The sequence below is a fragment of the Mus musculus genome, chromosome 2 (genome assembly GCF_000001635.26).
Source record: "Mus musculus strain C57BL/6J chromosome 2, GRCm38.p6 C57BL/6J".
Lineage (NCBI taxonomy): Eukaryota > Metazoa > Chordata > Mammalia > Rodentia > Muridae > Mus > Mus musculus.
Window position 1 is genome coordinate 172,576,801 of NC_000068.7, and position 25,537 is coordinate 172,602,337.

The 25,537-nt window shown below is 49.8% G+C and overlaps 1 long non-coding RNA gene across 2 annotated transcripts in view; it reads left to right on the plus strand.

Annotated features, from left to right (window-relative positions):
* The first annotated feature begins 315 nt into the window (after positions 1 to 315).
* Gm36038 overlaps positions 316 to 25,537 on the plus strand; it is a 30,846-nt gene continuing 5,624 nt past the window's right edge. For both annotated transcript variants that reach the window (XR_867065.1, XR_375350.2), the window contains exons 1-2: positions 316 to 1,024; positions 12,213 to 12,455. This is a non-coding gene — a long non-coding RNA (predicted gene, 36038). The remainder of the gene's footprint in view (positions 1,025 to 12,212; positions 12,456 to 25,537) is intronic.

A 25,537-nucleotide genomic window follows, 5' to 3' on the forward strand; every position in this document is an offset into this window, starting at 1 on the left:
TGAGACCTTGTGTCAAAACAAAATCACACACACACACACACACACACACACACACTACCCAAAGTTGTTCAGGGACAAATCAGCCCTAGTTGATGTCTCAGAGCCCATGGATGGGTGCTGAGGCAGGAGGCAGCTTTAGTTGGCCCTCTGTGGGAGCTGAGGAAGGCCAGGGAAACATCAGAAGCACCTGGAGGCAGAGTTGATGGTGTCCTGCTGGTGACTCAGAAGGGGCTGGCCAGCAGCTGAGGCTCCCGGAAGATTGGTGAGGTCCAGACTTCAGCTGCAGAAACTTTGACCAAGAAAGGGAAGGCTCAGCTCAGGAGCTCTGGCCTTAGAGGAGGAGGCAGCCACATCTTTAAGGCAGCAGGAGGCCTTTAAGGCTGGCCAAATTCTAGGAAGAGTTCTCAGTTGGTTCCTTTAGATGGGGGTTGAAAGAGAAACATCACAGGGGCTGTCTTTGCCAGGAATAGAAGGAAATTCTGACCCTGTGGAAGTAGGAGAGGGGAGAGACCTAGGGTGTGGAGGTGGGTGGGGGTGGCAGCAGAGGTGACAGGGCTCATTAGAATTTTATTGACTGAGGTCAGAGGGAGCTTTGAGACAGCAGAAAATGTGGGAGATGGTAAATTCTTTTGTTGTTGTTTTGTAAATAGTCATTTGAAAGAATTAAAATGACAAAAGGGAGTTTGTAGAACTTACTATTATGTAGAAAGCTAAAAGTTAAAGGCCAAAGGTATTCTGCCTACCATTCCTCACCACGCCTTTCAGGGAATGTCCCCTCTCAACAGTTGGTACCGCCCAGCCCCCAACTTCTGGAAAGTAAGCTTGACTCCTCTAGGGGCCAGTCAGACCCCCAAACAGAGAGTCCCTTGGAGCAGAGAGAGACTAAAGGCAGTTAGGGGCTATCAATTGCAACTGCTGGCCTAGGAGGGTGCAGTCACCCCAATTCTCCAGCAACCTCCAGAAAGGTTGGCCAGGAAGATATTTCCACTGGTCCCCACACAAGAGAGTCTCCAGCTGCTACCAGGTAGGTGCCCCCCTCCCCCTCCAAAAAAAAAAATCAGGGTTTCTCTGTGTAGCCCAGCCTGACCTGGAACTCACTATGTAGACCAGACTGGTCTTGAACACAGATCTGCCTGCCTCTGCCTCTCAAGTGTTAGGATCAAAGGTGTGTGGCCACCACCACCTGCCAAGGTGGCCTTCATTTATCTTAAGACTCTTTTTCTGAGACAGGTTCTCACTATGTAGCCCCAGCTGGCTTGGAGCTTGCTATGTAGACTATATAGACAGGGGCTTCCCTCAGGCTCACAGAGCTACTCCTGTCTCTTTCTCTAGTGCTAGAATTAAAGGCCCTGCTATGAATAGATTAAAAATGACAAAATGTTGGTGGCTCCCACTCATGCCCTGCCAGCCATGTTGTCGCTGCGAGTCTCCATTGTTGCCACAAGTGACCTAGGTACCAAGAACACAGCAGAAAGAGCACTGCCCTTCTTCCTAGGTCCATTATGGAGAGCCAAGAGTGGAAAGATAATTACGCTGTGCCGGGCCTTGGGCATTCTTGTTTGGAGGAAGAGTTGTAAGGCAGGTGGGTGGAAATATCTTTATTTTATTATTATTATTATTATAGTTATTATCTCAGATATGGTCTTACTATAAAGCTCTGGCTGTCATGGAATTTACTATGTTGACTTGGCAGGCCTTGAACTCAGAGATCTGCCTGCTTCTGTCTTCAGAGTTCTGGTATCAAAGGTGTAAGCCACCATACCCGACTTGGGGGGGAAGGACATTTTAAAATTGATTTATTGTAATGATTCTGCAATTTCAAAAGTTGCTAAAAGCTCCTAGAGTCATGTATCTCTTAGAGATTTGTCTTTATTGTTCTTGTGTGTCTGTGAGCACAAGTCCCCCTCTGAAGCCAGAGATGACCCTGGAGCCCAATCCAAGCTATTTGGATGCTGGGAATTGAACTCTAGTCCTCTGCAAGAGGAGCCTGTGCTCTTAATCATTAAGGAATATCTTCAGCCTTACCCACCCCCCCTTTTTGTTCCCTTAAAAACAAATAAATATGGTCTCATGTATGCCAGGTTGGACTGGCATCAACACCTGCTTCTACCTTCCCGGCGCTAAGCTCTGCAAGCACCTGCCGCCAGATTCACCTGGCAGCTACGTTTCATATTTCAGTGTACCATAGTTTTAACTTCTTTCCCTAAGAGTGCTTACAGATGTGTGGTCGTGTTTATGGTTCTGTACTGCTCCACTATACGTATCATTTATGGAATCCTTGACCTTGCTTCTTTTGCTAAAAGATTATGCTTGGTGGTACACACCTGTAATCCTATCACTTAGGAAGGCTGAGGCAGAGGGTTTTCTTACAGCACAAGGGCAGTCTAGGGTCCATAGTGAGACCCTATTTCAAAGCAAATAGACAGAAACCCAAAACATCATTAAAGCCAACCTCCTAGCTGTAGTGACACTGTACCTGTTGTTGGCCCAGACAGCCTAGAGGGCCAGGCCTCCTGGGCAGCAATTGACCCAGGAAGGCTGCCAAGTGATAGTGACAGCTGCAAGCTACTCCTGCCCAGTTGAGGGTCTGTCCAAAGGCCCCGTCCCAGCTGGCCCAGGGCCAGCTGCTGTCTTTGCAGCCAGGGATAGAATGCCAGCTGGCTCCCATTTCAGTGTAGGTGCCAGGAGCCTAGATTTAACGTGTTTGCCTCACTGATGCTCTGCAGGCTTCCAGGAGCCAGGCAAGCCCTTAGCTGCGCAGCGTCTCCTAGGTATGGAAGCTCTAAGAAGTGACGTGAAGGTGCTAAGTTCCTGAATCAAGAGCTGGTCACCTTCATTCAGCTCACTTGCCACAAAGAACTCCCCTGCCCACACCACTGAGGGTCTTTTCTTCTCTCGGTGTAGTTGGAATAGACTTATAAATCACAGCTTGATCAGAACGGGTGACTAGGTAGGAGTATAGCTCAGGTGGTAGAATGCTTGCCTAGGATGCATGAAGCCCTGTGGTCAACCCAACTCACTGCATAAACTGAGCATGGTGATACACACCTGTAGTCCTAGCACTTGAAAGGTGGAGGCAGGAGGATTCTCAACAACAGGGTGAATTAGAAGCCAGACACAGGTCAGCATCCCAGCAGAAGCTGGGGTAACTGGGTAGCCCTTCTGGTATTGGGGATTGGACCCAGAGCCTTCCGCATGCTAAGCAAGAGCTATACCTCCAGCCCTTTTTACTTTTGAGATAGGATCTCACTAAGTTGCCCAGGCTGGCCTCAAACTCATGATACTCAGCCTTGGAGGATGGATCTGGAATCTTAGCAGCCACAGCAGTAGCTGTGTGATCAGTTGAGCACACAGCCTGACTTCTCTGAAGTCTCTTTGTTCAGTGGGGCTTTGCGGGTAGGGTCAGGGGAGGGTAGACAGAGGTGTTCAAGTGCTATTGGCTATCTCTATGAAAGTCTAAGCCCTGTTCAGTACCCAGATCCCCTGCCCAGGTGTCAGGAGACAGGTCTGTTCCAGCAGGCTGGCCAATGGTTCAGAGCGTAGCTGGGAAAGCCAGCGGTGGAGACGGTGGAGATGTGAGGAGGAGGAACTTTTGAGGAAGGAAGATGCAGAGATGCAAATGGCTGAACGGGTATGGGCCTACGTGAGGTGGCTCCCTGGTCGGGCTGTGAGTTAAACTCCACATGCTGGTGTAATTCCTTGCATGCTCTTCCCCAAATGCACAGCCCAATCACACATCCAGTTCGTGCGCCCACTGTACCCAGCAGAGGCCCTACCCAGATGAAGAGAGGGCCTGGCTTCTCTGCAGCTGTGGCCTAATCCTTCTGTGGCATGGAGGTGCAGGGTTGACAGAATTGCCAGGAGCCTGCTCAGGCAGGGCCCTTGTGCACTCAGGTCGGACTGGCTGGCAAAGCCATCTGTGGCCTCTGTCACAGACTGCCAGGCTGGGCAGAGCCACGTGCCGGGCTGGAGGGAGCAGACCCTGGTGAATGGCCTCTTTGGAAAGGAGTCAGTTGTTTGGCCTATAAAGAAACAAAGAAGCTGAGCTGGGTAAGTTTGGCTTTGTACTCAGCGGCCTGACCCTGCCACAGGAAGGGCTGAGCAGCCCCGGACAGCAAAGACCTCCCGAGGGCACAGGGGCCACTCTTTGCCTTGCTGTTCACAGTCAGCAAGCAGGAACGGTGAGACTTGACTTAGGTGAAACTATTCTGGCCAGCCTCCTTTCAGCCCTTGCCCTGGTTGGCCTGCTGTCATTCTAAGTGGCTCTGCTCAGCCGCCAACCATAGGAGCTGACCTGGGCTACCAATGGACTTGAGAGCCAATGCTGTCGGAGGTCATCACATAGAAGCGCTGAACCAAGCCAAGCTGGCTTGTCATGTTCTGCACACTGGGGAAACACCAGCTCTCCTCTTATGCTTCAGTTTGGAGTTTCCAGTGGCAAACTGAAGTTGGAAAGATAAAAAGGAAGTATATGAAAGATTTTAAAAATTATGTTTCCCTTTTTCCCTCTGACAGGGTCTCAATATGTAGCTCAGGCTAGCTCCACCTTTCCCTCTGATGGGGTATGTGTGTGTCAGGCTAGCTTCAATCTGGCTTTCCTCCTGACTCTGCCTCCCTGCTGCCTCACCACACCTTGCTAAACAATTCTCAAAATTTAGATCATATGACATTCTGAGCAATCAAAGGAACTCCGTGCCACGTGTGTGTTTCATCCCTCCCGAGTGAGCCCAGAGTATCCACTCTGTGGGTGCTATGCTACCCTCCTGTGTCAGCTAGCCACTTACTGTCGACCTCAGTTCTCAGATCATCTCTGTTCCCCTAACTCTGATTGAATGTTGTGTATGACTGTGCGTCTGTACTGTGTGGGCAAATATGTGTTGAGCTAGATTTGTAGCCAAGGATTGTAGGATCTTGACTTTGTGACCCTCCTGCCTCCACTTCAGTGCTGGGACCGTAGATGTGTCCCACCACACTGGGATTGCTGCTGTACTCAGGGCTTCAGGAGTGCTAGGAAAGGCTCTCCGCCTGAGTTCTATCCCCGCCCCCCCCTTGCTGTCTTAGATGCATCCATTTCACCCCACAACAACAAAGACTGCGCGTGTTTAAAGTTTCCTGTCAGGGCTGGACAGAACACTGGACATAGCTGCGAAAACCAGATTCCATTTCCAGCACCCACATGGTAGCTCACAACCATCCTTTAGTTCGTTTTTGTTTTTTTGAGACAGGGTTTCTCTGTGTAACAGTCCTGGCTGTCCTGGAACTCACTTTGTAGACCTTGAGTCAAAGATCTGCCTGCCTCTGCCTCCTGAGTGCTGGAATTAAAGGCATGTGCCACAGTGCCTGGCTCACAACCATCTTTAATTCCAGTTCCAGGGTACCCTACACACATATGGTACACAAACATACATGCAGGCAAAACATTCATTCAGAAGATTATAGAAGGGAATACAGGTGCTGACCCCCTCTATTCCAATCACTGAGCCACCTCTCAGGACCCAGCTGCCTCCCCTGGAAGTTCCCTTGATTTCCTCCAAGCCCTCCCCTCACTTCTACCACAGCCAGCTTCTACAGGGCATTTCCATCAAGGAAAAGGAATCTAACTGATGTCTAATGTCTTCAACCTCTCTCTTTTGATCCCTTTGGTAAATGTGACCGTGTGCCTTGTGCTGGCCCTGAAGAGTCTAATGATATAGTAACTCAACAGGAGCAGGCAGGGAGACCCTTTTCAGTGTCAAGGAATCACAGACGAGAGGCTAAGCAAGCATGGTTGGGCAGTTCCAGGAGAGCCAGGATTACTCGGAGAGACACTGTTTCAAAACAAAAAGCTAAGGCACGAAGGCAATTAGGGACAAATTTGCCCGCACTGTAATGGAGCATCCAGGGTATGGAGAAGCTGTTCGGCTTCATGGTGACCACACAAGGGAGCCTGGGCAGGCTGAGCACCATCAGCTCAAGGCACATGGGTTCTAAGTGCTTGTGTCTCTCTGAAGCCTAAGTGATCATGTACTCACAATGCGTAGAATTTCCATTCTTCCTTTATCACAAGTTTAATGGCCTCACAGCCTGTACAGTGGAATTATTTTGGGTCCACTCTTTTTTCTTTTCCTCTCTCTCTCTCTCTCTCTCTCTCTCTCTCTCTCTCTCTCTCTCTCTCTCTCTCTCTTTCTTTTTTGAGACAGGGTTTCTCTGTGTAGTCCTGGCTGTCCTGGAACTCACTCTGTAGACCAGGCTGGCCTCTAACTCAGAAATCCACCTGCCTCTGCCTCCCAAGTGCTGGGATTAAAGGCGTGCACCACCACTGCCCAGCTGGGGTCCACTTTTAACTTAGATGAGTGTAGCTCATTTGTGCAATTAACTGCAAAGAGCCAAGAGGGGGAAAAAAGAAAAGAACTAACAAACATACACACATACACACCCCACTTAAAATAAGCCAATCTTTTACAAAAAGTGTCTGCCTGCTCACACAGCCACACCTCCAAAGCAAGGCCCCTTCTATCAACTACAGTGTCTCTCAGTGCCAGATAATTACCGTAAAGAATCTGAATGACAGGGGTGGGTGGGAGCGGGGTGGGCGTGGGGGGAGCTGAACTGCAAACTTCGCTGACCAGGCGCTCATACTGCCAATCAAACACGGCCTCTGAGCATTACCTCCCATCCTCACTGCTGACCGAATGTGGGACAGGAGGCAGCTCAAGGGAGGAAGGGTTTCTTTTGACTGGAGGTTTAAGGGTATGGGCTGGCCTGGTGTAGCAGCTGGAGAGGCTCTCAGCTGTGGCAGCAGCAGTGTGTGAGGTTGCTTGCTGACACCTGGCAGATCAGGAAGCAGGGACAGAATGCTGGGTTGCTCACTTTCTCCTCCTGTCTTGATTCAATCCAGGATAGGAGCCCCTGGGATGGTAACATCTCCTCTCAGTGAATGCTCTCTGGAGACATCTTTCCCTGGAGGAAACATAAGGCAAAATTCTCCTGCTTCACAGGCCCCAGTGACAAACCAAGACAGGATTCTGCCCTAGTTCACCCTGGGGAACCGATGAGTTCTGGGGCTCCCTTACAGAAAGCCTAGGCGAGGGGTTATTTACAGGGGTGTGGGAACTCTCCTCCCAGCCAGCCGCACCTGGAAAGACTTACCCAGCCCCTCACCAGTGTGCTGTAGCCCCTTCCCCAGCTGTGGGTAGCATCGCCAGGTGATCGATCGGAAGCAGATAGGTTCTCAGGTGAGCGCTTCCATCCAACCCCTAGACTCTTTGCTGGAGTCTAAACTGCCCATTAGCACAGTGAGGGGACACAGCCGAATCCCCCAAGATGGCGGTTGGCTCAGGACCATCAATCATGAGAGCCCCTGACACAGCTTCTTTTATTAATTTATGTTTTAAATTTTATCCTAGACCATGTGGCCCTGGCTGTCCTGGAACTTGCTCTCTATATAGGCTGGCCTTTAACTCACAGACGTGCACCTGCCTCTGTCTCCCTTCCCTTTTCCCCTCTTGCTCCGGGCTCCACTTGCTCTGTTTCCTGTTCACTCATGCCCATAGGTTCTTTGCTTGTCCTTATGGATGGTTGTGAGCCACCATGTGGTTGCTGGGATTTGAACTCATGACCTCCAGAAGAGCAGTCAGTGCTCTTAACCGCTGAGCCATCTCACCAGCCCCTGAAGTGTCTTTAATGCCAGCTTCCTGGTCTGTAGTAAGTAGGGTTAGGATGCCCTAGAGTATGGCAGCACTTGCTAATGTCTTAGCAGGGCCAAGCCAAGGTTCTCACTCAGTTAAGAGGCATGACAGCTAACCCTGGCTCATCTGCCCTGAGCCTGAGCAAGAGAAAGCTTCCCTGCCTCTTGGGGAACCCCTGCCTTAGGCTTTCTTGCCTCAGAATTGTTAAGGGTACCCTCTGGGCATCTGTTATCACTCAGAAAGGAGCTGGTGTCACCTGCTAAGCAATGGGAGGGAAGGGACCAGGACTCAGAATTTCCCTCCCTCAGGCCAGATGCTCCAGGGCCACTGGGAAGCTAGTTGGATGAACACCCTTCATGAAAGAGAGACAGTGCCTTCATCCAACACCAGGCCTCAGGTGGCAGTTAAACAACAAACAGCTGTAGAGCACAGCCATTACAAGGAAGCCTTTCAAAGGTCTGCCAGGCAGCCCTTGCTCAGGTAGCCGTAGCCTCAGAGGACAGGCAGATGGAGGGAGGCTCCTGGTGGCTTCCTTCCATTATCATCATCAGAGGACCCGCTTGCAGCCCTGGTTGTCCCAGTCACAACCCAGGGTGAAGCACACTCACTGAGGGGCAGGCAGGGGACAGAGTCTCAGAAAACAAGAAGGCCCCTCTTTGCCAGAGTTAAGCCACCTCAGGATGCAGAGAGAGCTCAGCTCACCACATCCCCTTGGCGAGCTTGGGCAACAAACGCAACAGCTTTCAACACGCTCTTGTTTTTCATCAATGGCCTCCATTGTAGGTGAGGAGTCTCGGCTCCAGGGGTTGGGTCCGTGCCCTGGCCAGAGTCTGAACCTGGGCACTGGGTTCCTTCCTCAGCCTTGTGAGGTTCTGAAGTCACCTCAGGAGGCCCCCGGTGGAGTTGCCACTTAGACATCTTCCCTTGACTGGGACTTTCATGGCCTCTGTCACTGCCTTCTCTTCTACTGTGTCTCACTTATGTACTAGTCCCCAACTCCAGACTAAGGCAGGGAGTGGCCAGCGACTGTCCCCACCACTTGTCCTAAACAAAGTTTTATCAAAACAGCCAAGCCCTGTCCCTGAGATTGCTGATAGTGGCTTTGCCCTGACATGTAGCAGTTGCTTGGTGAGGACTCCGCCTGCTGTTCACGCCACCTCCCGCTCGCTCCCTGGCCTTTTAAGGGGAAAAAAAAAATATCCTCTTATGTTTTTTTGTGTGTTCTAGAGACAGGGTCTCTTGCAGCCCTGCTTAGCCTCCAATTTTATACTGAGCCAGAGCTCAGAATTGAACCTAGAGCCTCATGCATTCCAGGCCAGCAGTTTGCCAACTGAGCCACACCAGCCCCTCTCGGTGTTTGTGACACAGGGACTCCATGTAGCTCAGGCTATGGAGAAGTTTCTGTGAAGCCCAAGCTGGTCTTGAATTGGAATCCTCCTGCCTTAGGTTTCGAGGGCTGCCGATCACAGGTGTGTGCCACTCATTCCTGGTTGGCCTTTTCACTCTTGAGCTCTGATGACAGATCCGTTCACTTGACAAATGTTCCCTGAGCATCTGCTCTGCAGGAAGCACTGAGCTGGGAGGTGAGGGGGAGCCTGGTGCCTGAGGCAGATGTGTGGCCGCCCCCTGGGGAAGCTGGGGTGGCTGCCTCACCAGCCACTCATCTGCAATTTTGTGGATGGGTTGCACCTTACAAAGGAGAAGGTGATGCGTTCTGAGGACCCAGCCCAAGGGCAGGGACAGATCTGTAGCATGAGTGACAAGTTGGCAGGACCTGGAGGGTGAGTGGGGGCCAGTAGGTCACTGGGCTGCTGTAGGAGGACTCCAGTGTTTCTAGACAGAGAGGCCTCTGGGCAAGGCAGGATAGAACTGGCTCCTTCCAGGAACAGGGTTAAGGCCTGGGAGGGGATATGAGGGGATATAAGACCCTGGAGATAGCACTGTGGCTCCACCATGACCAGGGCTGGGGGAGGTAGGGGTGAGCCCCTTTCCTGAGGACACTAAGGTAGCCCAGAGTTCAGTCTTAATTTAGACCCACACACAGCTACTGATGTGCGGCCGCCCAAGCTGTATGTAAGTGAGGCTGCTTGGTCACACTGGCCACAAAGGAAGTGTCCTACAGTGTGGCAGGAGTCTTAGAGGCCAAGACCCCTGTAAGATGGGTCGGGAGGTGGCAAGGACAAGACTGGGAACCTCCCTGATGGAGTGGTTGGTAACCAGGGCACAGCTCGGGAGCTGCTACAGCTGAAAGTCTGTCCTAAGCCCCTTTCCCTCCATTCTATTCCCCTCTGAAGTCTGGTGAGGCTGGAGAAACCACACACAGTGAAGGAGGAGAGAAGACACTCGGGTGGCCGAGGGTGGACCTGCTGTGTTAATTCAGGGAACAGAAGTGCAGAAACTACCGAATGGGCCACCCTAGAGGCTGCAGAAATGGCTTCCTGGGCAAATCACTTGCTTCAAAAGTTGGAGAACCTGAGTCTGGACCTCTGGAACCTGCATGAAGCCAGATGATGCAGTAGGCGTCCATGATCCCAGAACTCCATGGGCAAGGTGGGAGGGAGAGACAGGAGACACCTCCTCCACTTGCGGGGCAGCCACCCTGGCTTACATAGTTGGCACCGTAAGAGACTATCTCAAAGGAGGTGTATGTGAGGACTGGCGCCTGAGGCTGTCCTCTAACTTCCACACTCATGCCAAGGTACATGTGTGTCTGCACACACACACTAACATGCACATGATGCACACACACAGACATGTGCAAAGATTTTATTTTTTCTAAAAAGGCAACCTGGAAAGGACCGTGGAGATTGAGAGGACTAAAGGCAACTCCAGGCTTAGGAGACTTTTATAGATATCTAGAGCCCTCTGGACGGATTCTGCCAGTCTACTCAAAGGTTTGTTTTTGTGGAAAGCTGTTGACGATATCCATCCACTGTCTTGAACGAACTGGAGTTGGCCATTTTCTCATCATTCATTCATTCATTGACTCATTCATTTATTCATAATCTTGGCAGAGCCAACTCAAAACATCTATAAACCTAACTAACAATCTTAAAAGCTACCGGGCGTGGTGGCATATGCCTTTAATCAGGAGGAAGAGGCAGGTGGATCTCTGTGAGTTCAAGGCCAGCCTGGTCTATAGCATGAATTCCAAGATAGCTAGGGCTTTTACACAGAAAATTCCTGTGTAACAACAACAACAACAAAAACAAACACCCCCCAAAACTAACAACAATAACAATTTTAAAAGTTGGGCTTTAGCCAGGCGTGGAGGTACACACCTTTAGTTCCAACACTCAGGAGGCAGAGGCAGGACATGACTATGAGTTTGAAGCCAGTAGGAACTATGTAATGAGATCCTGTCTCAGGACAAACTATTATTGTTATTTTATTATTATTGAGTGAGTGTATGGTGTTTGTGTGTGTGTGTGTGTGTGTGTGTGTGTGTGTGTATGTGTGTGAGTATGTGTGTGTGTGAGTGTATGTGTGTGAGAGTGTATGTGTGTGTGTGTGTGTGTGAGTGTATGTGTGTGAGAGTGTATGTGTGTGTGTGTGTGAGTGTATGTGTATGAGAGTGTATGTGTGTGTGTATGTATGTATATATGTATGTATGTATGTATGTATGTGTGTGTGTGAGAGAGAGTATGTGTGTGAGTGTGTATGTGTGTGAGTGTATGTGTGTGTGTGTATGTATATATGTATGTATGTATGAGTGTGTGTGTGAGAGTATGTGTGTGTGTATGTGTGTGAGTGTGTGTGTGAGTGTATGTGTGTGTGTATGTATATATATATGTATGTATGTATGAGTGTGTGTGTGTGTGTGTGCGCACTCGTGTGTGTGTGCACTCGTGTGTGTACCTGTGCTGGGGAGCACATGCATGTCACAGATCAGAGACAACTTTGAGGAACTGGTTCTTTCCTTCAAACTTTATGTGGATTTCAGGGCTCAACCTCAGATTGTGGGCTTATGTGACTTAACTGAGCCACCTCTCAGGCCCCCATAGAGCTTATATAAAGATAAAAGATCAATGAAATGAATGATTGAGAGAAGGCAATGATGCAGGAGGGCTGGAGTCTGGCTTTAGGGGTGCTGGGATGACGGTGATGCCAGGTTTCTCTCTCTTCACCTTTTTCAAGCTGTTGACAATGTGCCAGCAGCTACGAGGCCACCCTGGCCTCCTGACACCAGCACAAGGGACTGTCAGGGCCCAGAGCTATTGACCTGTGAGTCATTGGCTCAGGTAGGTCATGTGCCTCCTTGTGAATCCAGGAGCCAGGGATCTTACAGGCTCAGGCACTCCTTGTTCTCCATGAACTGTGTGAGAGCACTTGGGCACAGAGCAGATTAACAGACAAGAAATTAAGGGGAACAGCAAAGTGGGAGAGAGTTGAGTGGACACTAGACTCAGAACCAGAGTCGGCTGTAATGAATCCACTTGGCACCTCAGGTCTGGGATCTAGGGCACAACTAAGGCCACCTTAGGCTCTCAGGAGCTTGCATTCCCAGGGAACTTTGACTGATGACTCTCTCCTCCACCCCACTAGAAATCTGGAGGGGAACCTCCCCTCTTTGCCCCGCTCTGGCCCCCACCCCAGTCCAGCCAAAGAAAGGAATGAAGTTAACTGCCCATTGTTCCTGTGACACTTCCTGAGAACAACAAAGAGCCTTTTTACCAGGGAAAGTGAAGCAAGCCAAAGATCCACAACCTGGAAGTCACAGAATTCAGCTGTGTTGGTGCCAGATGGGAGACACCCAACAAGCCATGTTCAGAGTTGGAGCCAAAACAGGTAGGCTGTGCAGAAAGCCCATATATGGCCAGTCTTTTGGGTATACTGTGCTCAAGTATATAACATTGACTAGATACTTGGAAACAACGCACATGGAAGGTTCTGGAAGGATCAGTGAACATGGGAGCCCATTCCCTGCTGGGTCACACCTCTTTTCTGCTAGGTCCATTTAGTTTTGAGCTAAGGGAAACAGAGATGTAGAGACTTATAACTGGGTCTCTATATTAACTGCTACCGAGATGCCTCTCAACAGAGAGTTCCAGACAGAGGAGGCGAATGATCAGTCTGTGGAGGCAGCGAACATGCTAGAACTAGAGACCAGCAATGAGATGGAGCTGAACAGGGGGCAGGAGGCAGGAGATGAAGCTAGAGTTGGAGCTGTGACCAAGCTTGAGAGAGTGTGGCAGTCTAGGAGACTGGCTCTATTTTACCCTGAATCCCTGGTGTCCCAGGGCCCTACTGGCAGGGTAGGAGCTGGTCTGACCAAAACAGCGCTAAAACAACAGGTGCTCATTCTTACAATATCCCAAGATGGGTGTTCAGCCACACCCCCTAATGGTTCTAGGGGAAGGTCCTTTAGTGCTTCCTCCAACTCTTGATGGTTTGGGAGATCCTCAGTGTGCCTTGGCTCACCTTAGCCCTCCCTCTGTCTCTGTCCCCCTCCTGTCAGCATGTGAAGTCTTGTCCTATAAGGACAACGGTTATTTCATATGGTCTTTGCTCTGGTTCCGCCTGACCTCACTTTAGTTTCATCCAGAAAGGCTCTTTCCAAACAAGGTCACCCTCTAGCTGGACAGCGATTCTGGCTGGCGATGGGATGGATGTTCTTTAACTCAAGACAAGACAGCGGTGAGACATGCACGGCATGCTGTTCACCTATGGAAGGGGTTACGTCAGCACAAGGAAAGGGCTGAGGAGCCAACGTGGGCACCAGAAGTGACGAGAGACTGGAGAACAGGGAGGGTGAGGATGTGGGGGCAGGGAGGTCAGGGATGGAGGCTGAAGATGTTCATGTGGGGAAACAAAAAGGACGCGGAGATGAATAGGATTCCAGCTAAGTAAGGGGTGCATTCTAGAACCTTCCCTAGGGGGCTGGTGGCTTCTGAGCCCAGCCTTCAGTGACACAGTTCTGTAAGGCTCAGGATGTGATGGAAAGAACGCACACAAGTGGGGGAGGTGGAGGCTCTGGGAAGAAAGCAGAAGGCTGAAACGTACACACAAGCCAGGACCTTGCCCCAGCAGCAGGAGCTCACCAGGGACACTCCAAACCTCCTGGCTCAGCGCGTGGGCACCCCTCAGAATTGCTGATGGCTGACCTAGAGTAAATACCCCTCCCTGTGAGCTCACACTTCAATTAGGCCTCTGCTCCCTCCAGTCTGGTCCCTTACTCTCTGCTGCTGTCTGGGGCGCTGCCTAGTAGGCACCAGTGGTCTGTTGATGCCCAGGACAGGGGTCTCTATCCCGAAATGCTAAGGGGGAGGGGAACCTCGGCTTCTCTCAGAGGTGGTGCCCTTTGGATTGCCTGTGCTGTCCAGACGAGGAGCAGGAACCTGGGGCTGCATGCTTCCAAAAACTCCCACGCGCCCTTGGGAGATTAAACAGAAGCTTTAGTCATTGAAGGTTCCAGAAGCCAGGCATGTGAAGTCAGTGTGGCTGCGCTGAAATGGGGTGTCGACAGGGCCCCACTCTCCCTAGGAGATCTCTCTCCATGACCCTTCCCACTTCTTCAAAGGCAGCATCTTCACTCCCACCATAGAAAATGCTTAGTCATCCCCTTATCATACATGCTCAGACCTGTGACTGAGGGCACACAGATAAAATCAGGAGTTTCCCATTTCCCGCCCCTCCTTTCTGTTGGGCACAGAGTCTTCCGTAATAACTCAAGCCGGTCCCAGACTCATGATCATCTGGAGCAGGGGGTTGGCAGGAGGCACCACCATACCTGCCTTCATGTCTGTGTTATCTTTTTTGTTTTCTGTGTTGTACTGGTTAGCATGGAGCTCATGATGTAGGCAAGGCTGTCCTTGAACTTGCAGCAATTCTTCCTTAGGTGGAGTGACAGACATGTGCTATCAGGACCAGCTCCGTCTTACTAAGGATGCCCCTGTTGCTGATTGTAGTGTGGGAACTCGAGAGCAGGCCCCATCTGTGCAAGGCAGCCTGCACCTCTTGGTTTATACTCTGTGACGAAGACTGACTTCCTTTCAGTATGATGTTGGGTTCTTGGGAGTAGGACCGGGTTTGTCTATGGGGCCTGTATTCTGCCCAAGCAAAACCCTCAGAGGCTGTATACAGGAGGTGTAACCAACACTGCCACTCAGGTTCTTCACAAGTGAACACCAGAGTGTCTTTTAAAATTGTGTGTATGTGTGTGTATATGTATGTGTGTGTATGTATCTCTGTGTGTATATGTGTATATATCTGTCTGTGTGTCTGTATCTGTGTATGTATGTCTGTGTATGTCTGTGTCTGTGTGTCCTCTGTGTATATATGTGTCTGTGTGTCTGTGTGTATATATGTGTCTGTGTGTATGTGTGTGTAAATGTGTCTGTGTGTCTGTGTGTGTATATGTGTGTGTATGTGTGTATGTGTATGTGTGTATAGAACCTGGGCAGTTCTTTTCTTTCCCCCCGTGGATCTCGGGGATTAAATTCAGGCCTTTAGGCTTGGCAGCAAGCACCTTTACCAACTGAACCGTCTCCCAGGCTCTAGGTTTTGGTTCCCTTACCTTTTTTTTGACCTGTCTTGAGTCTCAAGTAGCTTTAGCTGTTCTTGTCCTTGCTGCATAGCTGAGGGTGACTTTGAACTCCTGATCCTCCAGGCTCCACCTCCCAGAACTGGCATGAGAGCTGAGCACTGCCATCTCTGATCTCTGCTTCTAATGAAGCATGGCACAAAGACCTTTTTTTATATATTTGTTTGTGTGTGCACGCATGTGTGTGCATTTGAGTGCACATGTGAGTGCACGTGAAGGTCAGAGAACAACTTTCTGGAATCAGTTCTCTCCTACCATGAGAGTTGTGGTGATCAAACTCAGGTCATGGGTCAATATGCAGAAGACCAAGGTGTCCTTGAACTTGTAACCCTCCTGTCTCTGATACGGGGTTACAGGCATGAACTACCATAGCAAGTACCTATACTCTCAGAGGCATCTTAGCTACCCTGGTCTTTTAAAAGAAAAAATTTAAAGGTGTTTTTAATTAATTTAAAATGTTCTATGTGTGTCTCTGTGTGCACACTGCATGGGTGCAGGTGTCTGTGGGGGCAGAGCTCCTGTATGTGGCATCTCCTGGAACTGGAGTCACAGATGGGTGTGAACTGCCTGATGTGGGTTCTGGGAGCCAAACTTTCTCCAGCCATCCAGGGTCTTTATTGAAGACTGTATTTTCCATGCTTCCTTGGGGTTGCAGACCACAGGTGTGTTTCCTAGCCAATGAGATCCCAGCGTCTGGAGGGTGTGATTTATGGCTGTGGCTTCCTCCTTCGGTCTCCTCCTTATGATGGGTTTTTTTCTTTTTCCTTTTTCTTTTTTGGAGTTTGATGACCTGGCAAGGGACCTATTGGGATGGCACTGTGACAAACATCTCAGAGATATTTGAGTGGTGTGTCCCACACACTATACCTCCAGCTTGCTTCTTTAGTGATTCTTTGTTATGAATAAAAACAGACAATTACTGAGTAAGATGCTGTGCTGGGCACTTAACATACTTTGTTTCCAAGCTCCACAGCAATTATTACACCAAAGTCACCATCCTACAGGGAGGGCTTCATGAGAGTCACCACTATGACTCTCCTGTCCAGCTAAGGAGCCCCAGGCACACATGGGTGGAACCCGTTCCTATCTCAGAGCCAGCTGGGAATCAACAGCTTTGTGTGTTTGTGCCTACTTTGTCTTGTAGTCATTTAGGAGCTGCAGGGGTCTGTCTGTCTTTTCATTAGTGACTGTCAGGGATGTGGTGTGAGGCCATCGGGTCCAGTCACAGTGGGGGAAAGGTTTGCACAGGGACAGGAAGAGTAGCTGGGGTAGAGACAGAACATGGCGGCCAGGCTGGGAGTGTTAGATGGAAAGGGACAGCTTGTGTGGAGGTGAGGTGAGGCTCAATCTCTGCAGAGTGGTGCTTCTCTGGTTGGTCAGAGATTTAGGTCCTTGTTTTTCTTCTGCATTAAACAACAACAACAACAACAACAACAAAAAAAAGAGGCCGGGTGTGGTAGTACACACCCATAATTCCTGTAGTCTAGCTGCAGAGGTGAGGGACACGAACTTCAAGGTCATCCTTGGCTATCTAGTGAGTTGGAGGCTAGCCTGGCCTACATGAGACCCAGCTCAATACAACAAACAACCTCCCCTGAAAAGTACAAGACAGACAGACAGACACACACACACACACACACACACACACACACACACACACGACCAAGCCAACTCCCAAGCAATAAATTCAGGTGATAGTGTCATGTGCCCCCATTGCCCAGCATCCAGGCTGGTAAGTTATCGCTAAGTATCGCTGCTCAGAGGCAACTGTCCACCTTGGCACTTCTGTGTTCTTCTTCAAACCCTTCTCATGCACACTTAGATGTATACAGCCTTCATCTTCCTCGAGTGCTATTAACATTTTTCTTTAAGCTAAAACTTATTATTTCAGAAACAAGCATCCTATGTACTTTGAAGGTTCAGATAGCTATTTCTGGATGACGATGATGATGATTGTGGTTTGGTTTGGTTTTTCGAGACAGGGTTTCTCTGTGTAGCCCTGACTGTCCTGGAATTCACTCTGTAAACCAGACTGACCTTGAACTCAGAGATCCACCTGCCTCTGCCACCAAGAGTGCTGGGATTAAAATCATGTGCAACTACTGCCCAGTTTATTTCTAGATTATTGTAGTAAGTATCCCGCACACACGAAATTAAGCTTAGAAAATAGTTTTATTGTTTGAATTTTGTCGTGAAAATACCCTAGAAGCTGACTGAAAGTTACTCATTTCTCTCCCTCTGTACTAGGGATGACGGTAGGGCTTCCTATCTCCTTGGCAATCTCTCTATCACTAAATTATAACCTGGACCCAAAGTTGACTCTCTAAAGCTCACTCCTTGCAGTGATCTTGCTTCTTAAAGGCGCAGTGCCTGGTTCTGCATCACACCAAGTGTCCTGACTTTCTACCTTTCCAGCTGCACCCTTGCTCGCCTGCTCCTCTCCCCCGCCTCTCTCCACCTCTAAGATCACCTTGTAGCCTTGGCTGACCTTGAACTCACGAAGCCTCTGTGTCCCTAGTTCCTGTCTCCTTTGTCTCACCTTGGTCCGGAGGCTGCCAGGAGAACTAGAGTGAACTAGAGCAGGGGTTGTCTGGTGCCAGTGCTGGCCGGTGCCTGTGCTGGTGCTGGGGGTGGGACACAGAAGTGGTCCTGGAGAACCAGGCATCCTGGGCTGGATGAGGGATCATGTGACCGTCCTACAGTGAGGACCTGGAGAAGGAACATTCTCTGCTCTCCCTGTTCTCCCTGCAGCCTTTGGGCCACTTTTCCACCTTTAAAGAGGTCAACATGATACAGGGAGTTACATCAACAGGAACCTGGGTGGCCAGATAGGTCACAGACACGGCGACACACAGAAGGAGGAACACAGTCTCTCTTTGTTCCTGACTCACTTGCCTGTGTTCTTGTGACACACACACACCCCACCCCCACCGTGCACACACTCACATGCACGCTCACGCATAGCCACAGACACACATACACACAAAGACACACATACACAGACACACACACACACACACAGACACACAGACGTACATACACAGACAGACACACACACACAGACACAGACATACACACACAAAGACACACATACACAGACACACACACAGGCACACACACACAGACACACACACACAGACACACATACACAGACACACACACAGACACAGACACACACATACACAGGCACACACACACACAGACACACACACAGACACACACACAGACACACACACAGACACACACACAGACACACAGACGTACATACACAGACAGACACACACACAGACACAGACACACACACACAGACACACACACAGACACACAGACACAGACACACACACACAGACACAGACACACACAGGCACACACACACACACAGGCACACACACACAGACACACATACACAGACACACACAGAGACACAGGCACACAGGCACACACACACACACACACATACACAGACACACACACAGACACAGACACACACACACAGACACACAGACATACATACACAGTCAGACAGACACACACACAGGCACACACACACAAAGACACACACACACAGACACACACACACACAGGCACACACACAGACACAGACACACACACACACTTTGTTGTCTTGATGACCAGGAGGAAATGGTATCCTAGCTGGGTATCCTTCAGACTACAGGATCATAGCCTGCTCTGCCCCCTCTCCCAAGCCCGCAGCTAACCCTGAGCTCCTTTGGGCCTCCCCTAAAACCTCTCTGAGATCTTCCTCACCAGCATGCCTGCCTTGCTGGAGTTTATTACGTGTGAATGTACGCAGTCCTTGCCTGTCTGCCCTCCTATCTGCCCCTCGTGCAGAGGGAAAGAACTGACTAAGCTGAGCTTTAAACATGCCAGTGAATGAAGAGGAGAAGAAGAAAAACCTAAAAGAATAGTGAGGCTTAGGGTCATCCAGCTGTTAGCAGCTGGGGTCACCGGACCCGGGCACTCTCCATACACAGTAGTGACACAAAACTTCCTTGGCAGAATCCACCTCTATTTGACATCAGAGTCAACTGGTCACCTGCTGTGGCCTCCTTAACCAAGGAAGATGGCAGCAAAGACTTGTAGATAACTCTCCAACCATCTGCATAATTGAAATGGCGAGTGGCCTGGGTGTGGCACAGTCTGGAACCTTCTAGAGGAGCAGGCCTTGAGCAGACGCTGGCTCCAGGGATGCAGGGCACAGAGCCCTGTTCTACTGAATGCTTTCCCGTGTGGTTACAGAATGGGTCAGGGGAGTGTGTCAGCCAGGTGTCTGTGTGCTATAAAGGCAGCTGGTTTGAAAAAGCACAACAGGTTTTGCTGTTTTTGTTTGTAATATAAGAGCCCGGCAGCGGTTGGGGCAGAGGTTGGCTTCTCTATGGGCAATCCCCTTTCACCTAGGCATAATGGCATCCCATAAATCTCCAGGCAGAGACTGGCATTCTTGTAGGGCATAGATATCCCAGACCAGGGACCCGGCAAGCCTCAGCTTCTGTAAGGCACATTAGAATTGGGCTGGAGACGCCGCCTCAGATTGGTTAGGAGGGGGCATGGTGCAGGGCCAGCGGCTGGCTGGGCAGAGGGTCTGAGCCTGCTTCTCTCTCTCTCTCTCTCTCTCTCTCTCTCTCTCTCTCTCTCTCTCCATCTTTGTCCCTTTGTCTCTTCACCTCATGTCTGTCTCTTTGGTTCTTTTTCTCTCCATCTTTGCCCCATCCTCTTCCCATCTCTGTCTTTCATTTCTTTGTTTCTCTCAATATCTTTGTCTCTCCTGGTTCTCTCTCTCTGACACTTTTGTTCTTTTTCTCTCTATCCTTCTCTGTCTCTCTCCTTCCTCAGTCTTAACTCTTTCCAGCTTTGTCACTCGTTCCTCCTCTTCCATCTGTCCCTCTGTCCTCTCTGTCTCTCTGTCCCTCTCTCTGGTCTCAGTGTCCCTGTTTCTGTTTCTCTTTGTCTCTGTCTCTTTCTCTCTCTCTCTCTCCCCCTCTCCTCTCTCTTGCCTTCCCTCCCTCCCTCCTCCTTTCCTTTTATCCCTCCCCCTCTATCTCTGTGTCTCTCACTAACTCCCCCCCCCGCCCCCCCTCCCCCATGAGTCATGGCATCTTAGTTACTGACTTGTCACTTTTTAAGGAGACTGGGAGTAAACTGATCTTGTTGGGAACAGATGTTGGGCTCTTATTCTTTGTCACGCTTTTTTAACCAAAACACCCAAATTTATTTTAAAAAAATTCCAGGGCAAGACTTTCAACTCCTCAGAGAGATTAAATTTCATCTCCGCTGCATTTTCCCAAAGGTCACACACAGATTTGCGAAATGTTGGGGCGCCCGTTGTGAATGTAGCCCGTTCCAGTTTAGGATTTAGGAGAAGGCAGGATTAGGTCCCTGTCTATGGTTCATTCATGAATTCATTCATTTATTCATTCATGAAACTGCAGGGACCAGACTGACTGCTCTAGGCTGCTAGCTGCTGGCTCTCATGGAATCAAAATTCTCAGAGCTGAGTTAGAACTCAGATTCACAGAAAAGAAATGGGTGTGTGCTGGGGGGGGGGCATCAAGGAAGAAGTCCCAAAGAGGTGCCCTCCTGAGCTCAGATCTGTGTGACTCAGAAAGGGAGCGAGCCAAGGAGAATAGAGGAGCCCAGTGTCCAGGCTTTGGGGACAGCACACAAAGGGACCTCCATGAGGAGCAGGTGGGCCTGTTTCAGGGACAGACAGGAGTTTCTGGCCATAGGAGATGAATTTCAAGCCTGTGGAGTCTGACACCCTTGCTCTGGTATGAACTACTGAGGTCGAGGTGAGAGTGCTAGCTGTGGCTGAGCTGACTCAGGTCTTATGTTCTCTCAGCCGGGTTGCAAAGATTCTAAGTGGACAGCCATGAGAACTGGTAGATGTGGGGAGGCTCTGCTAGCTACGGCGAGGGTCTTAGGAAGAGAAGTCTCACAAGATTAGGGTTTCTACTTGAACTGTCTGTGTTCTACAAGAGTGTGTCCTGCTCTGACACTCTGGGAAGCTGTGGACTTCCCACCGATGTCACGGCGTGTTACGTAACATGCCAGGGTCACATGAGACAACGTGGCTTTGAAAGCTGAAGTTCAGGGTCAGACCTTAGTGGGTTCCCCGGCTGACTGGAAGACAAAGTCCCCTTTATCACCACACCTGAAAGGATGTCCTATAGGTGGGCAGGAGACACAGCTGCTACCGTCCCCAGCCTACCTATCTCACAGGCTCTCAGGCCCAAGGAAGGAAAGTGCAAACTCATTTACAGATTCACACCTTTGTCTGCACTGTGAGGAGCATCCAAGTCCAAACGTGCATTCCAGTGTCCCTCTCCCCACCCCCTCCCTTCCTATTTCCTCCATTTCTCTCTCCCTCCTGCCCTACCTTTCTTTTATTCCTTGTTCCCTCAGATGAAGCCCAGGGCCTCACATTTACTACGCAAGTTCACCTTAATTGTTTATACTCTCTCAGCTCTTTAAAGTATAAGTAGGCTGAGCATGGCGGGCCATACTCCTAATTCTAATACTCAGGAGACTGAGGCAGGAGGATTGCAAGTTAGTTCAACGGTGGGCTGTGAAGTCAAACTACAAAGGGATGGGTATCCAGGAAAGCTTGAAGATTTGGATTTTTTTTTTTTCAGGATGCCTTTCTAGAAGGGGAGAAGTGTCAAGCAAGCAGAGCAGCAGTCGCTCTGCACACGAGCGCTGCCAGGCAGTGCAGAGGGGTGAGGCTTTGAATCCAGGCTGCTCTCATCCCAAGGCTTCACTCTTAATCACTTACATAAAACTCTGTAAAATGTGGGGAGTGCAGGAGCCCCGGAAGAGCTCGTTCACCTGTGGAGAGATGCCCAGGGACCCACTGTTATCTTTGCACGTTCTTGATTGGGTCCCAACTTGAGGTACTATGAATCGTCGATCCCAGTTGTCACTCAAACTACTCAAAGCATTCTGTCACTTTTAAAAGCCAATGTGTTCGTTTTTTAGGATTGTATGTGTGGGGGTGTTTTGCCTTCATGCGTGTTTGTTTACCATGTGTGTGCAGTTTCTGTGGAAGCCAAAAGAGAGTATAGAATGCCCTGGAACTGTAGTTACAGAAAGTGGTGAGTCATCGTGTGGTACTGGGAACTAAAGCTGGGTGTTCTATAAGAACAGCCCCAGAGCCTCTAACCACTGGGCCATCTCTATGGTTTCTCACTCATTTTCCTGATAGTACAAGGCTGTCCTGCTGTGTGCAACTTGTTCGTGGATCTCAGGACAAGGGACAGCCATAATCTGAGTGTCCCTATCCCACTAGGATCAGCCAAGTCCTTGAAATGCCCTTCACCTCTCTTCCATCTCTCAGAGTTGCTAGGCTTGCCATGTTGGCGTTGAATGAGGTCAGCTCCCACTGACCACCGTTAACAGGTGTATCTCCTGGTCAGTGGTCCAGATATCTACTGGAGCAATTGTAGGACCCAAAAATATAGGATCCAAAAACCAAAGCTCTATCACTAGATGGACTCTTTGGGGCAACACTTTGAATAACGCTCTACTGAGCCACTCTTCCCTTCTTGTAGCATCATTATGCAGGTGGGCTAGACTGAGGGCACCAGGGACTCTCTTGACACAGAATCTCAGTGGGCATGGCTGGAAGGCTGATTGCAGTGGGCATTGCATGTTGGTGTCTTCTCTCAGGGTGCTGGGACTCCTCATATGACAGTGCCTTTCCCAAGGATGGACATTCGAGAGCACTAGCCTGGGGCCTGACACACTTCAGCTAGATTCTGAGCCGTGCAGCATCACCGCATCACCTGTGTCTTCCTCTGTCTTTGCGAGCGGCGACATGGCGCCCGGATTCCACGAGAGACACAGAGATACCATCTCTCAGTGGGAGGGGTGACAAAGAGCAGGTGGCCGGTTCACAAAAGCTGCCAGAGCTTCTTCCTCTTAGTTCATGTCAAAAAAAAAAAAAAGCCTCCTCTTCTAGCAGAAAGGACACATGCCAAAATCCACTTTCTCCAGAATTCCAGGGGCCAAGAAGTTTCTCTCTGCACAGGTCAGAGACCCAAGGGTGGGGCCTGGAGAGTTTCCTCTCTGGCAATGGGAAAGGGGCTCATAAGGTCACCCATCTCCTCTGCTGCAGAGATTGGCTGGTTGGCTTCAGAGTTTTTGAGGCTTACTATGTAACTCAGACTAGTCTTCTATAAGAATCCTCCTGCCTCCAGCCCTCCTGTCTCGGGACTACAGACATGGTCCAGCGTGTCTGACTTGGGTTACTGTGATTTTCTTGATTTATTTTGCATTTGTTTATTTACTCTGAATGTATGTGTGTGGCATACATATGTTATAGTATGTATGCGGAGATCAGAAGACAATTTACAGGAGATTTTTCTCCTTTGGTCATGGGGTCCCAGGGATTGGACTCAGGTTATCAGGCTTGGAGAAAACACTGTTAACTACTGAGCCATCTCACCGACCCAGTTTTTAAGACACTGTTGAGTGAGACACCGACTGGCCAGGCCACTGCCTGCGACAGGAGGAAGAAGTTGGAAGATGCAAAGAGCCTCTGTTGTTGAGGAACAATGAATGAAACTATCACTTATCTTAGCGATTCCTTTATGGGAGAGAGAAAGCCCTTGTCACGTAAACCATGCTAAGGCATTCTTAATGAACACTTCACAGTGTCCTCTGGCAAGGCCATAGTGGGTGGAAATTCTTTGCCCTGTGGCCAGCTGCGGCTCTCTGAGATTTGGCTCTGTGGAGAGTTGGCTGTTCAGCAGGTTGTATTATCTTCTTTCTGAGACCTATCACAACCAAAGCAGGTCTTCTAACCCGGGGTTCTGTTGACCTTTGTGTCTTTGTTAGGGTGTTACTGCTGTGAACAGACACCATGACCAAGGCCACTATATGACAACATTTAATTGGGGCTGGCTTACAGGTTCAGAGATTCAGTCCATTATCATCAAGTCAGGAATGTGGCAGCGTCTAGGCAGGCATGGTACAGGAGGAGCTGAGAGTTCTACATCTTCATCTGAATGTGGCTAGTGGAAGACTGGCTTCTAGGTAGTTAGAAGGATGGTCTTATAGCTCATACCCACAATGACACACCTACTCCAACAGGCCACACTTTCAAATAATGCCACTCCCTGGGCCGAGCATGTATAAACCATCAGTTTGTCTAGATAACTTGGTGGGGACCATCCTGTGAGGATGTGGAGCATCCCTAACTATTCATGAGGAACCACTCACCCCTCCTCCCTCAGCTATGACAACTCTAAACATCCCTCTCCCGGCTGGTGTATGTGTGCAAGAATTAGACACTGTTGAGACCCAGAGGACCACAGGGCTCACTCTAAGACAGACATGGACGTGGTCTACCTGGTCTAGGAGTGTTGCCCTCAGGGTTCTCCTGGTCACGTTCCACTCACAGGACATTGTGGATGGGAGACACCTTCTCCTGACTTGGGCTGAGCTGGCCCCTGAGGGGTATTCAGATGGCTTCCATATGAGTTATTTCTCCAGACTGAAGTGGGATCATATCATGATTTAAGTAAGTTTGGAGGTTTTTGTTGTTGTTGTTGTTGTTGTTGTTTTGAGACAGGGTCTTATTAGGTCCAGGTTGGCCTCAAGTTCCTCATCCTCTTGCCTCCACCTCCTGAGTTCCAGGGTTGCAGGAATGCGCCACCATGCCCAGTTTATACACCACTGTGTAGAAGCCCAGGGTTCCCAGCATGCTAAGCAAGCACTCTACCAACTGAATGGCCACCACAGCCAGCAGCCACCTGATGTCAGTAGACTCGGCTGTGAATTGACCCCTGCGAGTGTGACTTTTTGTTACGAGGCTGAGGTAACTTGAATGGGAAAGCAGAAAGTAGGACTTTGGTGAGATAATGTCACATTTCCAACCCCCCGGTGTGGGCTTTGAGAATAGAGACCTGAGGCAGGGGGATTTAAGTTTGAGACTGGCCTGGTCTCTGTGTGAGTCCCAGGCCAGGTGTGCAGTGTGCTCAGGTTCACTCAGCTGTTATACAGCACTCTGGCTGGGAGTAGCCTTGGGAGAAAAGGGCTTACTTGGCTAACCCTTCTAGGCCATAGTTCATCATTGAGGAAGGTCAGGACAGGAAGTCAGTCAGGAGCTTGAGAGCAGAAGCCACGGCTGCTTCCTGGCTTGCTCACTGACTCAGTTTTGGAAACCTCCTTTTTCCCAAAATCATTTACTGGGGCAGGAGAGATGGCTCAGCAGTTAAGAGCCCTAGCTCCTCTTGTGGAGGACTCAGACTCAGTTCCTAGCACCCCACATGACAGTTCACACCATTTGTATTTCCAGCACCAGAGG